The sequence below is a fragment of the Dendropsophus ebraccatus genome, chromosome 1 (assembly GCF_027789765.1).
Source record: "Dendropsophus ebraccatus isolate aDenEbr1 chromosome 1, aDenEbr1.pat, whole genome shotgun sequence".
Classification (NCBI taxonomy): domain Eukaryota; kingdom Metazoa; phylum Chordata; class Amphibia; order Anura; family Hylidae; genus Dendropsophus; species Dendropsophus ebraccatus.
The window spans coordinates 67426894-67450247 of record NC_091454.1 but is presented as its reverse complement, the minus strand read 5'-3'; the positions used below and the strand labels follow the sequence as shown (position 1 = coordinate 67450247).

The following is a 23354-nucleotide window of genomic DNA, read 5'->3' as shown; positions in this document are numbered from 1 at the left end:
AAATAAATATTAAAGTAAATTACTATATAACTTTCAGAAAACAGTTGATTTGAAAGAAAAAGATGTTCGCCAGAGTACCCCTTTAAAGGGGTTATCCAGCACTACAAAAACATGGCCACTTTTCCCCCCTTCTTGTCTCCAGTTCAAGTGTTGTTTGCAATTAAGCTCCATTTACTTCAATGGAACTGAGTTTGAAACCCCACCCAATCTGGAGACGAGAGAAGGGGAAAGTGGCCATGTTGTTGTAGCGCTGGATAACCCCTTTAAGCTGATCCTGACTTACAGCATTTACATTATTATTATTTATAACTTGCATTCACATCTGTTGGCTACATGTATTCCCCAACTCAGTTTTCCCCAATTTCAGTCCTCAAAGCCCACCAACTTGTCATGATTTGCGGATATCCCATAATGAGAATGTCTGATAATACCTGATGCATTGTCTATATATCACTTGTGAAATACTAAGGATATCCTCAAAATATGAGCTGTAGGTGTGCTTTAAAGAGGGTGTACCACCTGGTACATCCTCTTTAACCTAAACCCACTCATCGAACGGCGCCGGCACAGTGTAGCCGGTGCCGTGGTCCGTTTTTGTGCACGGTGCCATTCTATGCACCGGAACTGGCCGGTGCTCAAGCACTGGAGGCGGGCCGGGCCGCCCCCAGTGGGAGGGAATTCCCTCCACTGTATGACGCGGCTCCATTCATTCTAAGGAAGCCGTGTCATACAGGGGAGGGAATTCCCTCCCACTGGGGGCGGCCCGGCCAGCCTCTAGTGCTTGAGCACCGGCCGGTTCCGGTGCATAGAACGGCGCCGTGCACGGGAACCAGGCCTCGGTCCGAAAAACAGACTTCCCCGTGCCTGCGCAGTTCGATCAGTGGGTTTAGGTTAAAGAGAATGTACCAGGTGGTACATCCTCTTTAAGAACTGGAGCTGGGGAACACTGCTCTAATGCAATGCTATGTGTTACACTGATTTGTGGGAGAGTAAAGCTGTTCAATAAAAACATGTAAAACCCACAGTGTGTGAATGGGCATGTTATTCTGTTCCCCTTATCAGATTACTGTACAGGGGAATGTAAGTTACCAGAACCTGCTCCAGGCAGACATAGAACAAGCAGGAACAAGCAGACCTGAGATCACAACCTACAGGATTATCTGTGAAATGAAGAAGTGTATATGTAAGCTTACTTTGCTTTTCATCCAAGGGTAAACAGAAAGCTCTGCTCACTAATGGCCCATAAAGTCATTGACAGACCCTATTGACTTTAAAGGGGTTATCCAGTGCTACAAAATCATGGCCACTTTTCCCCCTACGGTTGTCCCCAGTCCAGGTGCGGTTTACAATTAAGCTCCATTTACTTCAATAGAACTGAATTTCAAAACCCCACCCAAACTGGAGACAACAGTAGGGGGAAAGTGGCCATGTTTTTGTAGCGCTGGATAACCCCTTTAAAGTGGATGTGAGACTCAGCAGTGTGTCGGGGCAGGATTGCTCTCCTGTTAGCCCAAATTTCACAAACACTATTGAGTAGTTTGGCTAAAAGAAGCACATCTCTTTCAACAAAGGAAGATTGCTGGTCCCTCTTTGTCCAGGTACACACCAGCCTGGCACTCAGTGCTGTGAGGGACAGAAGGAGGTAAAGGATTGCTCATTTAAGAGTACAACAGACTGGTTATTTATTCTTATAAAATTGATGACCTAGCCATCAAGAATAGACCATTAGTATTAGATCAGTTCAACTCCCAGCATCCCTGCCAGTCATCTGTTTGAAGAGGCTGTAATGCTCATACCTGCAGCGCTGTGCTGTTAACAGTGGCAGTGAAAAGTATTGCAGCATTTTCCAATCAAGTGCCCACAGAATAGTCCTAATACAGGTGAACATTAAAGCGGTTATCCAGCATTCAAAAAGTTTCTATATATTGTTGCACTCTTGGTAAACATGTTATGCTTACCTCTCCTCCTTCCCCTGGTGTCCTGATGTGGCTTCATCGGTGTACCCTGCTGACTGCAGCTCAGGGACAGTCCGCTCAGCCAGTCTCTGGCCATGGCGCTGTCCCGTTTCAGCCAGTGATTGGTTGAGAGGGCTGTCACTCCAGGGACAAGTTTGTCTCAGAAGGAACAGATCTGCAGTTAGCAGGCAGGTTAGCATTATATGTTTATTATGTTTACCAACAGGGCAGCAATATAGTTAAGAAAAATTAAACGCTGGTTAATCCCTTTAAGGCTGTGGTGCATTTTAAGCAGCTGATCGGCTGCAGTGTGAAAAGTCAGAACCTTGCCGACCTTACCTTAATGGGGTGTGTTGTATGCCTTTTATGTATGCAATGGACAGTGCCCTGGTCCATGCCTTAATAAGTGAAGAAGACAGCAGTGAACTGTGAGGCACATATGTAATAGGGCTGGGGAGGATGGTGATATTACAGCCTTATGCTGCGTTTACACGAAACAATAATTGGCCCGATCGTACGATTAACGATGTCGGAGTAACGTTTTTTTTTCCTAACAATCAGCGTTTAGACGGTACGATATATAGTACGGAAAAATCATTTTGTGATCGTTTTGCGATCGCGCGCCCGCAGCCCGGCCCCCCGCTCGCAGCCCGGCCCCCCGATCATCCGCAGCCCGGCCCCGATCGCCACCCCCGCCGCTCTGACCGAAACCCCCAGACCCCCCGCCGCGAGCATACGTTACCTGCTCCGCGTAGCACGTCTTCCGACATCCCCGGCTCCCCTCTTCAGTGCACTGATTTGCTGAAGAGGGGAGCCGGGAATTTCAAACGGCTCCTCTTCTGCCAATCAGTGCTCCTCTTCAGCACTGATTGGCTGAAGAGGAGCCGTTTGAAATTCCCGGCTCCCCTCTTCAGCCGATCAGTGCTGCCTTGCTGCGGGGGTTGCGATCGAGCCGGCGCGGGGGGCCTGGCGGCGGGCGGCCGAACTATTGCGCGACGACTGTTTACACGGAACGATCGGCGATTTTTTTTTATTTATTTTTTTGCAAACGACGATTTGATAACATGTTGAAAGATCGAAATGAACGATTTCTCGTTCGTTCGTTTGATCGCTGCGTTTACACGTACGATTATCGTTCGAATTCGATCGTTATCACGCAAATTCGCACGATAATCGCAGCATAAAGCCCCTATTACACGGGGGATTATAGAGGAGCTGCTGCCGCTATTGCACCCACTCCTATTCCACAGGGCGATGGCATGTCGTTTGCTGTCGTTGAAAGACAAACGACAGCAAAGATTAGCCGACAGTAGCGGATTATAGGTCCGTTTTGGGCAGTAGCCCAGGGCCCTGAGCTCTTGGGGGCCCATGGCCACCCAAAAGAACTTATACTTTCAGTGGTATACTGTCTCCTGGCTACAGTTCTTTCGATGCTTTTTTACCACAATTTTGCACAAATCAGGGCATTGTGACATTATCTATCCTGTCCTATGACCACCATGCTAGTGCGGCCACAGTGGGGTAGGGGGGGGGGGCCTATGGTAGAGTTAATCAGCCCCTGTCCGCCGACATCGTTCATGTTTGCTGATCGTTGCCTTCTATTACACGAGGCGATTATCGGCCGATATCTGCCGAATACAGCCAATGATCGTTCTGTGTAATACGGCCTTTACACCAGGGCCCTTGTACACCAGCTAACCAGGTCTCTATAATTGCTGCCAATCTCAATTTGTGGAGTTGGTTTAATGATCATTTGTAATCAGTTACACGCCAGGTCCCACAAATGATAATTGAGTCTTGTGCGGCTCCTTAATTTCATCATTGTCCTTTATGCTGGGTAATGTGCAGCTATTAAAGATTTTACTGCCTGCACAAAAATCTGATCAGCCAAAGTTTTTTTCTCATTCATGGACTTTTTGTCAGCCCTTTTACATATTTCAGTTGTGTATGTTCCTATGGACGCTCTTTCAGTAATAGGGCCTTTAATTTTTTCAGAGTTTTGCAGCCTACTTCTCCAAACATTAGAGGTTTAATTCCACATTTTCCGCGTCCATGATAAGTTCCATCTTGCTTATTTATAAATTAAATTTTCCACTATTTACGACTGATGATTCTGAACGGAGCTATGTGACCCAATAAGTTTTAATAATTTTATATACCATAACATTATATAGCTTATTAGATCATATTGTCAGAGATTTCAGGGCCACTGGACCTAAGCGTATATTAGTAACCTATACTACAAGACACATCCTGTCTGATGCTCCATGACTCATCAGCCATATGCAGAACTGTAATTCTGCAGCTAGACACAGAAAAGGGTCACTTATATGAGGTCATTTCCCTTATCGTACACTTTAATTTCTTGCAGACAGGAACAAAAGTCTTCAGTAGAAATCAGAAAAAAGGTGCACATAGCACGTCATATGAGTCCTTTATAGCTACGCATTTCGTGGCTCTTCCGGCATCTTCCTGAGGTGTTGAAACACTTAGCGCTTCACATGATTCTTCTGATTTTGCGCCAAACACTTATAGTGTCCATTTTGTTCCTTTTTACATGTTCCTGAGGTGGTGTAACATGTTGTAACAGTGTGTCAGCATCCCTTCTTCCCAGTCTGGCAGTGGATTTGTTAGATACATAACTAATTTGTTATGACTTTTATACTGTATAAAGGCTTGTTGGATTCAGTGCATTATTGTATGGATACAGTTATATGAAGATAGAACAGTGCGCTATAATCAATTAGGACACAGGTTTTATTGTCCACTAAATGTTCAGGTGTACAGCCACTGGGTAGATAGAACCTGGGACACTGGGATTGTCTCAGAATCCCCACTTTTGGGTAAAATGTACATACAGTGGTGCCTTGGATTACGAGCATAATTCGTTCCGGGACTGTGCTTGTAATCCAAATCACTCTTAAACCAAGGCAAATTTTCCCATAAGGAATAAGTGAAATGCAGACAGTGGGTTCAGCACCCCAAAAATAATTATTATTCTGAATAACATGTAAAACAAAAAAAACTATAAGAATGGAGAGGATGGGAAACACAAGGAGTGACAGAGACTGCAGAGAGAATGAAGGAATGAGCAGGACATATGTGGGCACATACATGCAGCACTCTCTGTCCGGGGAGAGATGGGTTACAGCTATGGCGAGATTACCTTCACAGTCCTGTCCCCTGATGCACGCCCCAGCCTGAAGTGGATCTGCTATGATTTGGAAGGTGAGGGAGACTTCCTGGGTCAGAGTACAGTGCTGTAGACCTGGCTATGCAGACCATGCCCCTCCTCCACTCCTGCTCCCACCCAGTACAGGGAGCTCTTAAACCAAGTCAAAAGTTTGAAAAACTGTGAGCTCTTCTAGCAAAATGCTTTCAATCCAACTTACTCTTAAACCGAGCTACCACTGTACATCCCTGCCTTGTTTGTTGTCCGGATTGCAGGATTGTTCACATACAGTCAGTGCGCTGGTATATCCTGGACTGACAGTAGTAGTAGTATACAGACTCCTAGATACTGTATTAGCATACAGAGCACGGAACATTTCTAGGCTTACTAAGGAAGATGAAATTACAGTTTAATTTTATTAACATATTGAAAATGTGCAAATTTACAGAACATGGCCTCGTATCAGTAGTATCTTACCGTGACAGATTTGCCATCATGGCTGAAATCTACTCCTACTCAGGAGTAGGAGCTTTTGCGCAGTGTTTCTTTTGGGCTAAAGAAAATACGCCACAAAAAACTGACAACAGTTTTTCCTGCTTTTTTTGCGGTTTTAGTGTCAGTTTTTTCACCTGTGTAAATTAACATAGGTGTGTCATGTGATTGCAGGATTTCTATTAGAGAAAAACGCTAAACGCAGACCCTGCTGCAAATTCAGAAAATAGCAAGTGCACTGAAAGAGCCAAACTGCTGTAAAAAAAAAATAAAAAAAAAAGCCATAGCAAAAAACGTCATGTGGGTATTTCGTTTCGTAGGTTTCTACAAATCCCATCTTCTAAATCCCACTTTCCGCCTGCTGTAGTATGCTGCAGAATTTCTGCACACATGTCTGTTAGGGTATGTGCACGCTATGGATTTCGAGCAGAGAACTTCAAGCAGATTTTGCTGCGCCCCGCTCGAAGTTCCGCCCATCCCATAGGCTCCATTCTATTCTCAGATTCTGCTGTCCACCCAAAGAATTGACATGTCAGTTTTTGTCCACGGAATGTAAATCTGTAGCGAATGTGTGGACCAAGGTGCACATTTTTAATGCATTTGCAAAGCACAGCTCCTAGTATGTTAGGCCTGTACTATGTGCATTACTAATTTTACATAGAAGTGACTTTATCCTGTGTAGTTAAGAGTAGAAAAGGTTAAAAGGCATAAAGTGGAAGTAACAAACTGACTAATATTCCAGAAGAGAAGGAGAGAAGTGTAGGTTTATGAATGTATGAGGGTAACTAAAAAGTCTGCTCCAGAGTGAGCGAAGATGGCCGCAGCTTAGTGGTCCCATTACAGTAGCAGAGGAGAACAAGCAGTCTAGTTGTAGTATTTCTGATCTTGGATATATGTAAATAATTCCCGTCTTCACAAGTAATATATACAAATAATTTTAATAATGTTGCTTGAGGTTGGTAAATATGTTTGCTATGACAATATTTTTAGTGTTGCACTACAATGCCTCCAGTTACAGAAATGTTACGTGATTCATAGCGTGTACTGTACAAAAGTCGTGGCCAAATGGCTGTCCGTGTCCCATTTAAGCTCTGTCAAAACTTTGGGATGCACTCTGTGTGAGAACTGGCATGGAAAATTCTGATGAGGTGAAAAATACAGAGTAAGAGTTACAGAACTGATGTATTTCAGCTGCCATCACTATGGCTAGTGGTACGGAGAACGCTCACTGGCTTCCTTGCCTATTTTCTCGTTCTCTAACAGAATAAACTACAGTTGTGTCCAGATTCTTTGTATGGCTCCAGTATAATAAAGTAGGTGAGAAGATGACTAGAGAAGATGCTGGTGGGTTTGGCTTATCCCTAGCTCTTTAAATGGGGAATGAACACAGAATTTATTGCTAGCTATGTGTAATAAGTCTTTAAAAGTAGATCTGATATTTTTATAGTAGCTCTCCTACAAAATAAATGCTAGGAAGGAGAGGTGTATGAGTATAATACAGGCAAGGAGAACTCCCACATGTATCCTCCTGCGTCTCCCCTGCCCATCTGGATGGAACGGTCAGAGGTCACCAATGTCGTCTTATCCCACACACATCTGTAGAATCCTTTCCTGGCATTGTTCCCATGTCTTTTGTGGCTGCTGTCTTTATTTCCAGTATGGGCACTGAGATTGTGGTGCAAATTTGAACTGACTCTGCATGTTCCTAATGGATTGTGTATATACTGATTTGCCTATAATCCATGGCGGTTTTATTTTTTATTATCTTTATTTTTCAGTCTTATTGTTAGTCTGTGTTATTTAGTTACAGTTTTCCCATCTAAATTACTCTATGTATTTGTAATGTGTTCTTTAATGATGTCTTAGTGTATTTGTAGCTTTTTTAAACAACTTAATCAAACAAAAGAAAATTCAACATAGAAGAATTAGGATTATGTTGGTATGTACTAGAAATTCAAGGGTTTACAAACACTGTGGTAAACTTTGCTGCGGCTCTGTATCCTTGGATCATCCAGGTAAATATTTTTTTATTGCATTGGTATCTGACTGCGATCTCCACCAATGCTATTCCAGCATCTGCAATCCTTGTGTCTCTGCTTGTGTCCTGCTCGTATGTTGACTCATCCAATCACTGGCTGCAGAGATGACCCGCCTCGGCAAGCAGGAGTTCACTTGCTTCTGAAGTACTGTATGCTTTAGTAGCCAGTACCACTATTTGAAGGTTCTAGTAGTCAGGCAATAACTAAACAATAGTACATTTCTAGGTTGTTGGATATGCGGCTTCTATGATTTGTGCAGCCTTATGGCCCTATTCCACGGAACGATTATTGTTCATTTTCGGACGATATCGACCGCTACGGACGATAATCGTTCCGTGGAATAGAGTGCAACGATCAGCCGACATCGTTCATGTCGGCTGATCGTTGCAGTCGCTTGTTTTTCAACATGTTGAAAAACAAGCGACTGATATAGCAGCGATCTGCTGCCGTCGCTCCGCTGAATAGGAGCATCGGCAGCAGACGCTGCTATATCCTATGGGCTGCCCGGACGATCAGCGATCCTCCGAGCAGCCCCCCCGCAGCTCCCCGCCGCCCCTCCCGCACTCACCCGCTCGCTGCAGCCGCGTTGAATAGCGGCGGCAGCGAGCGGCGAACGAGGAGCAAACGAGCGCTAATAGCGCTCGTTTGCTCCTCTAAAACGGCCCGTGGAATAGGGCCATTAGGCCAGTTTCACCCCTGCATCATATGAATGCAATTTTTTAGCTGCATTACAGCTGCAAGTCCCGATCTGACAGGTGTTAATTCAGGTGATCAGAAATGCAGCGAGACCATGACTTGCACCAGTAATGTGGAGACTGCAAAAATGCATGGATTTGCACCAGAAAAATTTAGAGTGGCTTACAGGGGTAGACAGTTGGATGAGATTCTGCACACTTAATTTTCCCCATTTCCCCATATCAATGAAATGTCAAAATCTATATAATAAAAATCAAAGTCTGTCTGTCTGTCCTTCTGTCTGTCTGTCTGTCTGTCTGTCCCAAATAGACTTCCAAACGCCTGAACCGTTTGACCCCCAAATTTGGCACACAGATACATTGGGTGCCCGGGAAGGTTTTAGCGAAGGTCCCGTCCCCGCCAGATGTACAGGAGAGGAGGGGGAGGGGGAAGAGCGACGCCCCATAGAGATGAATTGGAAAATCTCCTCACTGCACACAGGGGCTATAATTAGCTGCAGCAGACACGGCAGTTGGAGCCTTAGCAACCAATAGGATTACTGCTCTCATTTTCACAGGGAGCAATGGTTGCTAGGGAAGCTGCCTCACAACATCCACAGTAATAACTGGTAGACCCCCTACTCCAACTATACAGTACATGTATATACAGGACCCCCTACGCCAACTATACAGTACATGTATATACAGGGCCCCCTACTCCATCTATACAGTACATGTATATACAGGGCCCCCTACTCCATCTATACAGTACATGTATATACAGGGCCCCCTACTCCATCTATACAGTACATGTATATACAGGACCCCCTACTCCATCTATACAGTACATGTATATACAGGACCCCCTACTCCATCTATACAGTACATGTATATACAGGACCCCCTACTCCATCTATACAGTACATGTATATACAGGACCCCCTACTCCATCTATACAGTACATGTATATACAGGGCACTACAGGTATACCAAACTGTGACTGGGTAACACTGCCACACCAGACCTGACCAATACCGCCATAATGTGACTGGATAACACTGCCATACCAGACCTGACCAATACCGCCATACTGTGACTGGATGACACTGTCATATCAGACCTGACCAATACCGCCATACTGTGAATGGATAACACCGCCACACCAGACCTGACCAATACCACTATACTGTGCTGGATAACACTGTCATACCAGACCTGACCAATACCGCCATACTGTGACTGGATAACACCGCTATACCAGACCTGACCAATACCACCATACCATGACTGGATAACACCGCCACACCAGACCTGACCAATACCGCCATACTGTGACTGGATAACACCGCCATACCAGACATGACCAATACCGACACACTGTGACTGAATAACACTGCCATACGGGTAAATACAACCCTGCAGGTATACAGGACACTACAGGTATACAGGACCCTAAAACTATACACTACAGGTGCACGGGACCTCCACAAAACTATATACTACAGGTATACAGGACCTCAAAACTATACACTACAGGTATACAGGACCTACACCAACTCTATAATACAGGTATGCAGCACCTTCACCAACTCTATACTACAAGTATACAGGACCCCAAAGCGATATACTACAGGTATACAGGAACTCCACCAGCTATATACTACAGGTATATAGGACCCCAAACTATACACTACAGGTATACAGGACCTCCACCAACTCTATACTATAGTTATACAGGACCCTCAAACTATTCACTACAGGTATACAGGACCCCCCGAACTATATACTACAGGTATACAAGACCTCCACCAATTATACACTACAGGTATCCAGGACCCTCAAACTATTCACTACAGGTATACAGGACCCCCCGAACTATAAACTACAGTTATACAAGACCTCCACCAACTATACATTACAGGTATACAGCACCAACTATATACTACAGGTATACAGGACCCCCGAACTATACAGTACAGGTATACAGGACCTTCACCAACTGTACACTGCAGGTATACAGGACCTCCCTCAACTATACACTACAGGTATACCGCCCCCCCCCAATTACACACTACAGGTATACAGGACCCCCCCCAACTATACACTATAGGTATACAGCCCCCCCAACTATGCACTACAGATATGCGAGACCCCTAAAAACTATACATTGTGGGTATACAGAACCCCTCCAACTATGCACTATAGGTATACACTAATTCCACTGATTAACTCAGATGAAACAATACCTTTAGCTTGGCCTCCTGGGCACCTTAGAAGAAATCTAATTAACACACTGACACTTTATACCCGGGCAGCGCCAGGTACATTTTCTAGTCCACAATAAAATCCATAGCAATGTATTTTGCTGTGGATTTTATCACTGTCATTTAAAAAAAACTTTTAACAAACTTTCAGTGCTGAAACCTCCACTGATCTCTATACATAGCCAGGAGAAGAGTGCATCAGTGTGCTTCTTTCCCTGGCTCACTGCTCAGTCTAATAACTGTTTGTAGGAGAAAGGCTCCATAGTCTTATAATGGGACCCATCCCTAACAATGAGTAGCATTGAGCATCAAGCCAGCAGTGTAATTCAAATGTTGATAATAGAGAATCAAGTGCTGTACAACTCTGTCCTCTATCACTGGCCTGTCAAAAAGAGATGTCAGTCACAGGAGTAATATTATGTTTGACACCCTCTTCCTGGCTACTAAGACGATAATAATATTCAAAGGAAATGTTTTTTTTGTGAATGGGATTTGTTCCCATTATTTCTTATGGGATGGAAAGGAAGGTGTCTGATGCTAGTATGGACAATACAACTCGGACTTATCCAGTAAACTGAAGGCTTGTCAGATCTTTGAGTATGGTCAGTGATGGGGTATATTATGTTAGAGCTGAGGGTACAGCTGCTTGTTTTACATGAGATGTGGTTGAGTCACGTTGTTTTTATTGATTAGAACATTAAAGGGAATCTGTCAGCTCTATATCATGCTTATGACAGCTAATAGGGGGTATAAAATAAATACCTGTCTCTAAGCTGATGACCGTTACATAATCATATTTTTCTTTCACATGTCAAAGAGGCATAAACTGCAGCATGCAGGCTTCCTCCCTCCCCCACCCTTCCTTGCTTGCTATGTACATGGCTTAAAGAGGACCTGTCACCCCCCGTGGCGGGGTGACAGGCTCCTGACCCCCCGCTAGAGCCGCCTATACTTACCTGATCGCGCCGGGTCCCGCATCTTGATCCGGTCCGGTGACTGAGATGAGTCCGATGCCCATAGAGAATGAATGGTGAGTCCAACGCTCCATTCATTCTTTTTGAGTGTCATACTCCTCTCAGGTAAGTATAGGGGGCTCTAGCGGGGGTCGGGAGCCTGTCACCCCGGCACGGGGGATGACAGGTTCCATTTAAAGGAGTTATCCTGCGAAAATCTTTCTTTCAGATCAACTGGTTTCAGAAAGTTAGATTTGTAATTTAGTACTATTTAAAAATCTCAAGCCTTCCGATACTTATCAGCTACTGTATGTCCGGCAGGAAATGTTGTTTTCTTTTCAGTCTGACACAGTGCTCTCTGCTGACATCTGTGGCCGAGACAGGAACTGTCCAGAGCAGTAGCAAATACCCATAGAAAACCTCTCTTGCTCTGAACAGTTCCGGTCTGGGACAGAGATGTTAGCAGAGAGCACTGTGTCAGACTGAAAAGAAAACCCCATTTCCTGTAGGACCTACAGCAGCTGATAAGTACTGGAAGGCTTGAGATTTTTTTTTTTATAGAAGTTAATTACAAATCTATATAACTTTCTAAAATCAGTTAATTCAAATAAAAAGTTTTTTTTTTCCGCTGGACAACCCCTTTAACTTTCAGCACAGAGCCTTGTGATGCAGGGGTGAGTCTATGGTGCAGCACAGCGCTGCCTCTATAACTCTTGAGTTTAGAAGGAAAAGATGATTTTATAATTTTGCTATGAGACAGGTATCTCCCCATGTCTGTAGCTCTGCGCATGATATAGAGCTGACATATTCCTTTGAATGTACAAAAATGATAAGCACTGAGCAGATCCTCTTATAATCTTCTCACCTGGATCCTACTTAGGTTATATATGTGAGCCCACTCCTCATTGTTCTCACAGACCTTGAGTAATCCGAGCTCTCTGGGCATCATAGCAAAACCACATGTATGTCCATGCAGAGCCCCTTTCTGACCCACAGATTGGGGACCCTAATAGGGCATATAGAAAAGCTACCTTTTTAGCCTATGTCAGCTTGGACATAGCTCTGTGGCCATCATGGAAGTATATCAGAGCTTTCATATGTGTTTCCTATACATAGAGGTGAAACTAAGTATGTTCCTGCTTCCTCCTGGTATTTTTTACCTCCCTCTGCTTATTCAGTTTTACTGCGTCATATATTTCCCAGGGCTGCTGTTCATTTTCTGAGTGTTTTGTGGCTGCTTTCTGCTAAAATATTAGACACTGAGTGCTTTATTCACAGCCCCCAGGACCCCCAAAGCTTGGGGTCTAAATTCTGATATATTAGACAGTGGAAAGAGATGCAGATTCCTTCCCCTTGAATTGTCCTAATGCAGAGATTCCCTAGTAGTGATCTGTCCGTTTATTCCTGCTTTACTACAGTTAGCTCTGGTCATATAAATAATAATAAAAAAAACAGTTCCTCAAGAATTAGTCCTGAACGTTACCTTATGAATCCTATAACTCTTGTCCTAGTTGGATGAAACTGTTTAGCAGTAGTAAGGCAGAGTTTATGTTTTCCTATGCAGCCTTGGACTCCTAATGTGGGACCTGGACGAGTGCTCGTGAGGGCGTGGACACCAGCCAGCAGTCATCCCAGCCAAGAGGAGAAATCTCTTTGTTTCCTGGCATCTCCGTCATTCATTTTTTTTCTTTACTGTACTTTTTTTTTTTTTTCTTTTTTTTTTTTTTCTTCTGATTTTTCCTCTTTCTTTGTAAGCCTTTTTGGATTGTCCTGCCTGCAAAAACTCTGCTCATTTATATGCATAACTGATGACAACCACTTTGTTTAAATCACTTATACCGAACAGTGTGATTTTGGCATGCATCTAGGTCCGCAATGAACAGGAGTTTATGGTCCAAGGGCCACATTGTTGTACTGTACTACTCTCGAGGGCCTCCGAAATTGTACAGTTTTGTTCATAAAACGTGGATTTTGTTGCAAACTTCCATATTTTGGACTCCCAACTAATACAAGGATAGAAACTGCTGAGTGTTTCCCAGTGTCTGTAAACTAGAATGGAGAGCAATAGGCATGGTCAGCTCCCCTCTTCATATCCGTCTCTCTAGAGATGAACCCCCACCATGTAGATTTTTATGACTTGTGTCCACATCAGAAGACTAATCACATCGTTTGACAGCTATCCCTTTTCATCTTTTGAGACATAGACAATCATATTTATATCCTAATAGATGTGAGCTATCTATAACTGGATCACAGGCAACATTTAGTCCATGCTTCACTATATTCAGAGGTTTAGAAAGAGGTCATATACAGTGTGCTGAATTGCTTTCTATGGATAAAACATTGATACATTAATGTACAGTTGAGTCATAGAGACATATTAAAAGATTTGATTGGTCTGGTTCGGAGTGTTCAGACCTGTACCAATTGTGAGAACGAGCCAGCTCAGCATGGTCCTCTCCTGGCTCCGTGTCATGAGTTGAGCATTTAATATAAGTCTATAGAACCTAACTCTTTCACTGACAGAGTGGGGAGCAGAATGCACTGCAGCTCGGTCTTCTTCCGGCTCGATCTCTCGATCAGTACAGGTCTGAACACTCAGATCCAGACCGATCAAAACTTTTGACATGTCTCTATGACATGTCAAAAGTTTTTTTCAAAAGGACAGTGACACTTTAAGACCTGGATGTAAATACTTTGCAGGCAATGACTGCTTGAAGCCTTGAATCTTTAACATCACCCACAGCTACATTTCCCTCTTGGGCTGCTTTGCCACTATTGGTCTGACACAGCCATTAAACTGTAACAATGGCAGTTTGTCACAAGAGGGCAAAACTAGACTTCACCTATAGGAGTTGCCTTATCTGGGTTTTAACAGTGCAGCCAGTACTCAGATACCCCCTAGAACTTATAGTGGGGCAGAATTTTATAATATCCAGATTTTCTCACAAATAAATATATAAAAGCATCTATCAGTGCTGGCAGTTACAAAAAAACAAGAATATGAACTCTACATTAGGTGGAAGAAACCAAACGATTGAACAGATTGATTGAACAAAATTATAAAGACAGCAATCAGAAATTGAAGGTGATAAACAGCAACAAACTACAAAATCTTTCCCTAAGTAGCTGTCTCTGACTCATTCCCTAGATCTTTCCCTGAACATTGACCCTAACTGTACCTGAGAATATGCCTAATAAAAAAATATAAAGGCCAGAGAAAGAAACCAAAACTGAGCATTAAGCAAATCCAACAAGACTAAAACTGGTAGCAACTGTATGATTATAGTAACAAGGACTAGTAACAAAAACGAAATGCAACGACTAGGAACAAATATACCTTAGAACAGGGAATTAGAGAAATAGGAGGAACAATCCACACCCCACTGGAGACATTAGAGATCTTTTGAAGATAGTCTAACCAATCAGATTAAATGGCCCCTTTACTTACACCTCTTTAGACCAAACATTAAAGAGGATGTACCTTAGGGTACACTCTTTTTAAAATCACACATGAATCGGACAGCACCGGCACGGGGAAGCCGGTGCCGCGTCCCTTTTTTTGAACCGTGGCCTGGTTTCCTCGTACAGCGCCGCTCTATTTATGGTAACTGGGAGAGTGGTGAAGCACTGGAGGTGGGCCGGCCCACCCCCAGTGGGAGGAAACCTCGCCCCTCCATGGCACGGCTCCATTAGAAACAATGGAGCCGCGTCATGGAGGGGTGGGGGTTTCCTCCCTGCCTCCAGTGCTTCAACTACAGTCCCGGTAACCATTAATAGAGCGGCGCCGTACGGGGGAACCGGGCTGCGGTTCAAAAAAAGGACTGCGGCACCGGCTTCCCCATGCAGGCGCCGTCTGATTTATGTGTGATTTTAAAGAGAATGCACCTGATGGTACATCCACTTTAAAGCGACTCTGTACCCATAATCTGACCCCCCAAACCACTTGTACCTTTGGATAGCTGCTTTTAATCCAAGATCTGTCCTGGGATCCGTTTGGCAGGTAATGCAGTTATTGTCTTAAAAAACTACTTTTAAACTTGCAGCCCGTGCCAAAAGGGAGTATCTGTGCCCTAACTTTGCACCACCCCTCAGTCCCTCCTCCCCGCCCTCTTCATCATTAGGAATGCTCCAGGCAGATTGCCTCCTATTCCCCACCTGTGTCAGCCCGGCACATGAGCTGGATCGTTAAGCAGCTGAGTATTGTTTAGCATGGAGAAAATGTTCCAGTGGCATTGCTAATGATAGAGGGTGGGGAGGAGGGACTAAGGGGTGGTGCAAAGTTAGGGCACAGATACTCCCATTTGGCACGGGCTGCAAGTTTAAAAGTTGTTTTTAAGGACAATAACTGCATTACCTGCTGAACAGACCCCAGGACAGATCTTGGAATAAAAGCATCTATCCAAAGGTACAAGTGGTTTGCGGGGGTCAGATTGTGGGTACAGAGTCTCTTTAAGAGCTCCCATGAACATCTACCAGAGAAAAATACAACATTTGAAATCTGCTCCAGACCCCTTACACAGTGGCCATGTTCCCACATGTCACCACATCTGGCCAAAACCATGCCCCTATGCGGTTTACAGTAGACTGAAAGTGTAGGAACTGATAAGCAATATTGCACAACGTTGTTTTGGTAAATGCTATGAATGCAGTTAGGGAATGTGGCCTCATAGGGACAAAACTGTTTGGACACACCTCTCTACCATTGGAGTCAGGTGTTTTATTTAGTCCCACAGGTGTCAAGCACCAGGCAATGTGTAATGGTGCGTTTACATGGAACGATTATCATTTGAATTTTCACGATAATGATCGCGAACGATCAAGCGACGAGCGAGAAATGGTTCATGATCTTTCAACAAGTTCTCAAATCACCGTTGGTCGTTCCCTGAAAATTCGCAGATAGCTTTGTCTAAACAGTCTTTCACCGATTTACCCTATGAGTGAGATGGGCTTAAGCGATCTTAAAATGATCGCAATAACAATTTTTTTAAACAATATATTGTTCCATCTAAGCGCTGATCGTTATTAAAAATAAACATCTTTACTTCGAAATTGTTAATCGTTCGATTGCGCTAATTATCGCTACATGTAAACGGACCATAACAAACATTTGTGAAAATTGGTGCTTCAAAAGAACCAGCTGTAGTAGTGATTATTGACCACAGACATGAGGTGGGGGACCATGTAAACTTACAAAGCAGAGTCAATACATCTGTATTGTGCAGTGTCAGACTGGTATACCTTGGGGCCCATTCTTCAGCCACCACACTTTTCTATGTTAACATAGCTAACAATCCTTTCACATGGTGTCATATAAGGCATGATAACACAGAGAGATGTGTGGCCAATAACATTGTTTTTTATGGCCATACAAAAATTTTGCTTGCTCATCATCTAATCTGACACTTTTAAAGGGTCGATAATTGGCAGAATAAGTGTTCCTAGGACTGCTTGTTACCGATAACCCAACTGTCCTTGCATAATAACACTATATACTTAAGTCCAGCGAAATTTTTTATTAAAGTATTGTATTTCGCCCTCAAAAGTTATAAAAATCATCAATATACACTTATTACGGGAAATGCACTAAAGTGCTTTTCTCCCTGTGCTTACTACTGCATCAAGGCTTCACTTCCTGGATAAAATGGTGATGCCACGACCCGACTCCCAGAGCTGTATGAGCTGTGGTTGCTGGAGAGGATGATGGCAGAGGGATGCTCAGTGTCCTCCAGTGCCCTGTGTCCCTCATCGTACCCCTGCCATCATCCTCTCCAGCAGCCACAGCCCACACAGCTCTGGGAGTCTGGTCGTGACATCACCATTTTATCCAGGAAGTGAAGCCTTGATGCAGTAGTAAGTACAGGGAAAAAAGCATTTCCCGTAATAAGTTTATACTTTTGATTTGTATAACTCTTGGGGGGCAATACAATAATTTAATAAAAATTTTCGCCAGACTTATTCTTTAATCCCTTCCCGCACAAGGGTGTAAATCTCTCGCGGGTGGGGGAATTCAGAGCGGGGCCACACTTGCGACCTTGCTCTGAACCGTGGCTGTCCCAGGTATGGCATGTAGCCCGGGACCGCGGCTATTAGCGGGCATGGTCCGATTGCCGTGCCCGCTAATTAAGTGTTCAGATGCAGCTGTCAAAGTTGACAGCTGCATCTGAAAACTTGCTGCAGCCTCATCCCTGGTGTCTAGTGGGGAGATTGCCCCCCGTGAGTGGGGAGATCGCCCCAGGGTCGATTCCTGCTTCTGGTGCCCGCCGGGTCTGATCCCGACTGTGCTTTCTATTGCTTTTGGCTGCAGCAGCCAAAAGCAACAGAACACTGATCTCATTGATCTATGCTGTATAACTATACAGCATAGATCTCTATGAGTGATCAGTGTGCATATACTAGAAGTCCCCCTGGGGGGCTTCTAGTATATGTGTAAAAAAAAAAAAAAAAGTTGTATTATTAATACATAATCCCCTCTCCTAATAAAAGTTTGAATCACCCCCCTTTTCCCATTTTATAAATAAAAATAAATAAATAGACATGTTTGTTATCGCTGCATGCGTAATGGCCCTAAATATTAATTTATCACCTTCCTGATTTTACATGGTAAACGGCGTAGCGCCCAAAAAATCCCAAAGTGCAAAATTGCGCATTTTGGTCGCATCAAAAATTGTAATAAGCGATCAAAAAGTTGTATATGCGCAATCAAGGTACCGCTACAGTAAACATCATGGCGAAAAAAATGACACCTCACACAGCCCCATAGAACAAAAGATAAAAGCGCTATAAGCCTGGGAATAGAACGATTTTAAGGAACATATATTTGTTAACAATGGTTTAATTTTTTACAAGCCATCAAATAAAATAAGTTAGCAAGTTGCATATAGTTTTAATCGTAACGACTTGAGGAACATATATAATAAGTCATAGCCATAGGACACACGGCTTAAAAACGAAGCCCCCACAAAGAAAAATAATTTTTTTTTTTTCAATTTCACTGCGCATATAATTTTTGTCTGGTTGTGCAGCATATTTTATGCAAAAATGTAGCCTGTTACTGCAAGCACAATTAGTGACGCAAAAAATAAGGGCTCATGTGGGTCTGTAGGTGTAAAAATGCAAGTGCTATGGCCTTTTAAGCACAAGAAGGAAAAAACAAAAACAAAAATTAGCCCGGTCCAGAAGGGGTTAGATACAAAAGTGATACAGCTCCCAAATAACACAAAAAGAGCAGATATTACTCCTATACATATTATTGTCATACTGCTATTGACCAAATTCTGTATAAGGAGACCATTTTAACCAATAATACAAGTATACAAGGGGCAATTATTACTAGCACACCATGACCACTATTACCACCATACTGTCACTGACTAAATTCAGTACATTAAGCCCAATAATATCAACATTACTATTTTATTTGTGGACCTTACAGACTGGGAAATAATGTAATGGATTTGTTCGCCGCCCGGCATGATGTGTCAATATCATGTCGGCAGTGGGGAAACTCTTTGAATCAAAGTTTTCAGATGTGTGAATGCCCCCTAACATTACCACTACAAGAAAACCTGGCCTCTTGTGTCTAGGAGACTAATGTAGCGATAGGGTGTCCTTAGTTGTGTTTATCAGATTATGTTTATTGTCAAATAGTCCTTTGACATTTTGGGAACATATTAGCAGTTTTCTCTCATTTATAAAGTAGATTTCCTCTTACTAGTCTTCCCTGTGATGGAGTGGACTGTTTTCTGTACTTCTTTAAAGAGGGAAGCCAGGCACAGCCGCTCCTTTCTGACAGATGGGAGTACTTAGAGCTAGATTGTGAAATCTTCATCCTCTCGTGAACCCTCATGTCATGAAATCATTTTCTCTCGTTTTAAATGCTGAAAAAGACTTCCAAGAAAAAGTCCCTTTCTTTTCTTTTCCTATCTGATGGGATTGCTTTCTGCCATTGGTTAATTTTATGTTGTATTATGGCTTCTAGTAAAAGGAAAAAATAATTAATTCTACTGAAAAGATAATTTTGAGGAAACAGAAATGAAAATGCTGACAATAGACAAAACATTAAATGCACATCATCTGTGGTTAACTTGGAGGAGAAGGTTTTGGTCACATGCGGATTAGTACTGCATTCCTCAACCTAGTCTCTGACACATTCATTTCTAGTAAAGACAACCTTTTTAGCTGTTCCCACCCCACACTGCATTGGTAAAGAAACATGGCAATGCCTGGGACGTTAGCAAGAGTATAGCACTTTGCACAGATGCAATGCAATATGGGCTAGCTGTATGGGTATCGCTGGCATATGTAATCATCTCTGTATATTACTAGTTTTATTATTGATGTTGGACACTAAATAACTAGAGGTTTACCTAAAGCCTGGTAATGATTCATGTTTTCTGCTTGGATAGATGTTGCCATCATACTGTAATATAGCATTAGGCTGTTCACACAACAATATATAAAGGTAAAATACAGCCGTAATTTTAAGGTTAAAATACAGCTGTATTTCAATATACCGTGTTTCCCCAAAAATAGAGCATACTCCAAAAATAAGACCACTCCCCCTTAACTTACCAACTAGCCTAAAGTAAGCCTCTCCCCTGCCAAAAGAAACATTTATGTCATTAGTCACCTGGACGGGAGTGCACACACTCTATAGAATACTGCAATTTATTATGTCCATCCAAATAATGAACATTTATGGCATGCTTTTGCAAAATGTCTAACCATAAAGTGATACTGTCACCTCTGTTTTCCTATGTGCTCCATTACAGCCTCCCAAGTACATTTCATCCGTTGAGCCCCTGCCTTGGTCCAGAGCTTTTATTCACTACCTATCCCCCTGTGTAACATTGCTGTGGGGCTGATCAAAATACAATGCAAGCACTGTCCTATGTCTTAGCGGCGATGCATCTATATCATCCCTGCCCGGGCAACATCACGGTGGGGAGAGAGTAGGGCGTGGATAGCGCACTGAGGTGGGGAATAGGGGCGTAGTGGACACTAAGCCCTGCCTCACTGACCTTGTCCAAAAGAGCACACTCTGCATTTGATTACCGGTAGCTACAGAAGTGTGATGCAACTCTAAGGGTAGCTTCACACGTACCGCATCGCAGCGGATTTTCTGCAGATTTGACTAAATGAATGAACACTGCATTAAATTCGCACCATCAAATCTGCTGCTGATCCATTGCAGATTTGATGGTGTGTTCATTCATTTAGTCAAATCTGCTGTGATATGGTGCGTGTGAAGCTACCCTAAGGCTGCCTGGAAAGCATGGATACAGCCATAGATTGTATCCATGTTTTACAGGACTCCCTAGGGCAGCATCCGACTTCTTCAGCCACCACTAATCAAATGCTGAGTGTGCTCGAGGTTCACTCATCTCTAAGGGTCTGTCCACGCGTACAGACTCGCAGCGTAAATCTCGCTGCGAGTCTGTCAGGTCCTGGCAGTTCTGAACGACCGCTGCGAGTATGTAATTCTGCCGCCCCCTTAACCCCTTCAGCTCCCGCCCCGCTGTATCTGTTTATACATTACCTGTCTCCTGCACGGGGTCCTGGCGTCCTGCTCTCCCGCTCAGTCAATCAGTTTGTTGCCCAGCCGCAGCCACTGATTGGCTGGGCGGGAGAGCAGGACTCCTGGAACCCATGCAGCGAGGACCGGTCGTTCAGACTGCAGCGAGTATGTAGTGACAGGAACTGCCAGGACCTGACAGACTCGCAGCGAGATTTACGCTGCGAGTCTGTACGTGTTTACAGACCCTTATGAGGATATTTCTCCTAGTTAGTACCATTTACAGTAACTTGTTGTTCCCTGTATATTGTTCTTGTGTCTGGTTTCCACATTAACTGAAAATGAAACTACACCCAGGTGAAAACCATTGGACATATGGCATTTTAATCACTTTTTATCACATGCCAGTTTTTCCATTGCAGACACTTGACCAGCTTCCAAAACTGTATTTCAGCATTTCTGTTCCTCAAAAGGGACATTTTAGAGGTTGAAAAGTTAAAGGGAAACTTTATCAGCAGGTTAAAAGCATCTACCTTCATCCTTGGCACTGTCTTAGCAGTTTAATATGCTAATAAGGCATTTTGGCACACTGGGGCAGGGTTACCACCCTCAGTGCACCCGCTCCTTCTAATTAATATTAGCAAAACACTGCAGAACACTGCCCCAATAATAATTAGGAGGATGGTCCATCCAGGGCAGATGGGTGCACTAAGGGTGGTAGCCCTGTCCCAAGTGCACAAAAAAGTCTCATTAACAAATTAAATAAACTGCTAATATCCAGAAAATGCCACCAAGGATGAAGGTAAGAAGCCTATCCTCAGGTCCCTGTGCCTTTTAGAGACACATCAGCAGGTTAGATTCTAATGTAAATATAAAAAAGTGCTTAATATATTAACATTTACTTATGGTACATGATCATCCTTTGCTACATGCTGTAAGAAAAAAATCCTAGGTCATGGAATTGACCTCCTCAATGTTGCGTAGTAAAAATCTTTAAATCGATCATCCAACAGCCTATCTTTAACATAACGAGTATTAAGATAGAGTCCTTTTAAGGGTCTGTTCACACGTACAGACTCGTTGCGTATTTATCGCTGTGAGTTTCTCGCACATAAATTCACAGCGATACTGATTGCTATCAAGTCAATGTATGTGTATTCTCACTGCGTGTTTGGTGCGATTTTTACATGAGAGATTTGTTTTTCACAGGCGAGTCCAACACCACAAAAAACGCAGCTACTTTCATGCGAGTTCTGTGCGAGTTTTACGTAGCGTACGTGTACGTGTGAACAGACCCTTACTCCCTCATGCAAAAAAAAAAAAAAAAAACTTAACGGTATGGAGAGATTGCAAGTGATTTACCGCAACTCGTTGTACAGTTACATCATTTTAATTGTGTGGGCTCTGGAGCTATGCCTGCAGCCAGAGTCAGTTGTAATATACAGTCAGGATCAGAGCTATCTCTGATCTCTGCTATTTAACCCCCTAGGTGCCTTAATCAATAGCAAACATGAAAGCTGGGTGGTTAGCCAAACTGAGTTATAGCTTTCAAAATATAGCAGCATAAGAAGCAATTTTATGTCTTTTTTTTTTTTTTTTTGTGGAACAAACAACTACTGTATTTACCGGCGTATAAGATGACTTTTTAACCCCAAAGAAACCTTCTGAAAAGTTGGGGGTACATACAAGAGCATCAAGGTAATGTGAATTCCTACTGAGTAAGCATGGACACTACCAGTAAACACATTGAATAAATGTCTCTAGAGAGAATAAAACTAGTAATGTATACAGTAACAGCAATATCTAGATTGAAAATCTCTCACGTTTTGTGGGGTGTAAAAGTGGAAATAAATATCTATTCATAGGGCAACCACTTTTAACCGCTAGCAGTGTCATGTAGGACATAGCTGCCACCGTGACTCTGCATTTCCCTGTTTTATGTTTTCAGAGACATTTGTAGTTCTCGCGATAAATCCAATGGACTTTATGGTCTAGAGGGGTTAAATGTTCACTCTTTTCTGTAGGATGTTGGCCAGTGATGATATAATGCTGAAAACCTCTGTTCACTCTGGGATCGAAGCAGAACAAAACTGCCTGATTACATGATGTCATCTGGCAGGAGCGGGCGCTCTTAATTTGGAACACTCAAGTCTTTAGGCTGCAGGACTTGGGCCTGGTGACTGACGTTTGAGGACACAACAGCAGAATTTCTTTTTTTCAGCTATTTGCATGGTGGATTTTATTTTTTTCCTGGCATATACCAGACAATATGATTCAAAAATGGAGCA

At 43.2% G+C, this 23354-nt stretch overlaps 1 protein-coding gene across 1 annotated transcript in view; it reads left to right on the top strand.

The window, feature by feature from the left end:
- SH3PXD2B (SH3 and PX domains 2B) overlaps positions 1-23354 on the top strand; it is a 104773-nt gene that overhangs the window by 4033 nt on the left and 77386 nt on the right. The window lies entirely within an intron of this gene.